Raw genomic sequence first — 4,335 nt, forward strand, 5'->3', positions numbered from 1 at the left:
AGAGAACAACTGGAAGCTCCAGTTACAGACAAGGAAATCAAGGCAGCTTTGTGGTCAATTACAAGAGACAAATCCCCAAGACCTGATGGTTATGGATCTCAATTCTTTAAGGATTGTTGACCAGTGGTAAAGCAAGATGTCATTGGAAATGTAATGGCGTTGTTTGACACTACAAAAATACTCAGGATTATTAACAGAACCACTCTAACTCTTATCTCAAAGAACAACCATGCAGCTGAAGTAGGGGACTATAGAACTATTGCATGTTACAATATTGTCTATAGATAATATCAAAGGTGCTATGTAACAGGCTAAAAGGTGTATTGCCTTCAATAATAGCAGAGAACCAGAGTGCATTTGTGGAAGGCAGAAGTATAATTCAAAATATCCTGATATGTCAAGATCTGGTGAAACTGTATAATAGGAAGAAATCAACAAGCAGCTGTTTGAATGAAATTGATCTAAAAAAAGCATATGACTCTGTGGAGTGAGGATTTGTAGAAGAAATGTTATATGCATTGAACTTTCCTTCCAAATTAATCAAATGGACTATGGTATGCATCTCAACAACCCAGTACTCGATTGCTTTAAATGGAGGACTATATGGTTTATTGAGGGGAGAAAGGGATTACGACAGGGAGACCCTATATCACACCTTCTTTTTGTGATATGTATGGAATACTTCACAAGAATTATACAATGAGTAGCTACATTAGATGGATTTGCATTTTACACAAAATGCAAAAGTTTGAAGTTAAATCATTTATGCTTCGCAGATGATGTTTTGATGTTCTGTAAAGGTGAGTATCGAAGTATAAAGCTTATGTTGAGAGGTTTTCAAACATTCTCTAATACATCTGGCTGAGCACTAATGTTGGAAAGTCTAATGTATATAGTGCAAACATGGAGAGACAATGTTTAGATAGTATATGTAAAATAACGGGGTACAAACAGGGGACGCTGCCATTCAAATACTTATGGGTGCCAATAGCTTCAAGGAAACTGAAAGCAGGAGATTGTGAAGTGTTGGTTGACAAACGCAATACAAGAATCCATTCATGGGGATCAAAAAACTTGTCATATGAAGGAAGGGTCCAATTAATCAACTCTGTGCTAATAAATATACATTCATATTGGGCAGCAATATTCATCCTACCAAAGAAGGTACTTAAATACATTATGGCGATATATAGGAACTACTTATGGGCTGGGAAAGGCACATCTAATAAGGTGTCACTGGTTGCATGGAACTTTTTTTGTAGACAAAAAAGAGAAGGAGGACTGGGAATTAGGGAGTGCATAATATGGAATGAAGCTGTTGTAGCTAAGTATGTATGGCACATCGCAAATAAAGAAGACACTATGTGGGTTAAATGTATTAACCATATCTATATGAAAGGAAACAACTGGTGGCAATATAATCCCCTACGAGACAGTTGCTGGTACTGGAGGAGAATATGTTCTATACGTGATACATATCCAGCATGTTATATAGAAAATGGATGGCAAACAAAGATAGGAAAATACACAATTAAGAGTGGCTACCACTGGAGAAGAGGAAAGCTGGAACAATGGGCTTGGAGCAGAGGGGTGTGGAACAAAATGAATACTCTTAAACATAGCTTCATCTGTTGGCTTGCAATGCAAAGGAAATTGCTGGCAAAAGACAAAACATTGAGAATGAAAATTACTGAGGACAGTGATTGTATGCTATGTAAAGGAAAAACAGAATCAATTGACCACCTATTCTTTGAATGCACATTCTCTAAGATGTGCTTAACTAAAGTGCTCAAATGGCTAGGTATGAACATTAAGAACACAGAGGTGACAGGGATATGGAGAAGGATGACAAGAATAGCAAAAGGAAAAATAGGAAGATCATTCACACAGGCAATGTTGGCAGCAGTCATCTATCACATATGAAAAGCCAGAAATAAAGAAGTTTGGATAATAAAAGTGCCAAGATCACAAGTTGTACTGGAGCAGATACAATATACATGCAAATATAGATGTTTGGAAGATGTACAGAAGAAGAAGATCAAGAAATAGATAAGCTGGATCGAGAAACTCTATAGATAGATAGATACGAAATGTATAGGAACATATAGATAGATTGGAATATAGCTGAGGTATAGAATGACAGAAAGGATACAGGAAGGAATGATGAGAAATATGTATGTTTGGTTTGGGATGATTGAATAAAGATTTATTTTCCACCAAAAAAAGAATATTGACTTGAGTTCAAGTCACTAGTTTTGGTTATCCATGCAAATCAAAATCCGTCTTTAATTTGGCTGTTCCAATTCTTACGCTGCTTTTGATTTAAGATTATAAAAGTGCATTCTTTCGACAGACTTAACTATGAAAATATGAACATGTCATGACTCAATTACCTATCCACTCCTTATTTAAGATTAAGAATATAGACATTGTCAATATTGCACGTGGCATTGTGTCATTAGGCACTTGTTTTGCGTTAGACAATGTTATTGCAACAATTAAGATTTAGTTTTAGGGTACACAAAGTATCGTTTTTTAAAACACACAAAGACTGCGCCATCTCAACAAAATAGGATAAAGAATATACAGTATCACTTATTAAAACTGCGCCATCTCAACAAACTAGTGGAAATGGCCCGTTCTGAGCCTGGGCCCAAACCCAATAAATTAAAAGTATATATTATTTTATGAATTTTTCACACAGAGTACTATGTAACCTATACTATGATTAATTTTTGGAGTTGTGATGTACCAATTTCAAGTACTCAATCTGATGAGTTCTTATTTGTACATGTGCAAGTCCACGGTTATTAGCTCGTTGAAGAGATCATGAAGAAAGCTTAAAATTTAAATTTTTTCCCGCATGAAGTATTGTGTATGAATAAAATAAGTGTCTTCTCAAATGTTGACCAATAAGGAATAAAGTAATATGTATGTTTTTATATCTAAATAATGGCGAATGTCTTTTCAGTTTTGTTCACTTCCATTTGTGTTATTTGCTGCCTTTTTCTGGCAACGAAAATTATACTTAAGACAAAAGTGACATCTCATATCCTTTCCAATTATAGACTGTACTGGAACTTCTCAGATGGATACCAGAATTAAATTAGATGTTTAAAGTAAAAGAACAAAAATTAAGAAAAAGTAAATAGAGAATGATGTAACTATATTAAACTCATTGCAACTTACTCGTTTCTGATAGCATTTTAACTAATTGTTTAGATCTATGTTTTTAGTGAGATAAACTTCAGGGGTCAATTATTAGAGCATTTGTTTTGCTGCTCTCACCGTATGTATCTCATATGATAGAGAAACTCTTATCTTGTCTGGGGCACTCAAATTGGTTGGCATGTATGAGCGCTTCTCTGAGGGCAACTTTCTATTGATCTCAGGCTTCTACTTTCTTTATTCCTCTCCTCCATTTTGCTCTTCAAACAAACTATTGATAAAACTTGATTTTTTTTTCTAATCTCTCAGATCGTAGAAGGAAGAAAACAAATTCAAGCCACAAAGGAGATAAGATTTATTGTTGAATCTTTCAACAACTATTTACATTAGTTACAGGACCAATACACTTTACCGAGTAGTAAAATATAAATGTACAAGCTAAAAAATTACTTAAAGTAACAATCATCAGAAGCGCTTTATAAGTGTACACTTCCTTTCCATCAAAGAAATCCATCTTTACGACTTGAATCTTATAGGGTAATATATGACAATAGAGCCAAAGGTTCCATTTGATTTTCCTCGTCTTTCATATTATATACATATGTTACACAAACCTTTTTTTTTTACTTTTCCTTTATATTGAATTTCCAACGCTAATGTGCACCGCTGGTGCTCTAGGTTTCCTGAAAACAAAAAAAAATACACGGTTCATGGGCAAGACTGTTGAGAGCCCCCTTATATCTAATATTACACACACAACATACTCTAAAGAACCTAAATAGAATAGTAGGAGTTAATCTATAGCAATCTATAAAATCTGTATATACACAAGATAGTTTCTTCGCATTCGGAAATAAAACTAATCTTCATCCTTGAGGCATGCAGCAAAGCGTAATGAACATGTAGACACATGTAAGAGCAGCTAACAAGTGATATATTATACATCTTTTCCAAGAAAATCGGCCTAACAAATATATCTAATTCTTGCAGAAGAGAACCACAGAAGATTTAAACTTTGCAACTCAAATAAACTAAACTCCAACTTTTAACAAGGCATGGACCTTCATAGAGTAAATATTGATATTTTTTTAATTTAAAAAAGACCTCAGGGAAGAAGAGGGAGAACGTAATTTATCCGAGCATAGTATTAGAGAGTCAAGTAATACT

The sequence above is a fragment of the Nicotiana tabacum genome, chromosome 3, assembly GCF_000715075.1.
Source record: "Nicotiana tabacum cultivar K326 chromosome 3, ASM71507v2, whole genome shotgun sequence".
In the NCBI taxonomy this organism is placed as follows: Eukaryota; Viridiplantae; Streptophyta; class Magnoliopsida; order Solanales; family Solanaceae; genus Nicotiana; species Nicotiana tabacum.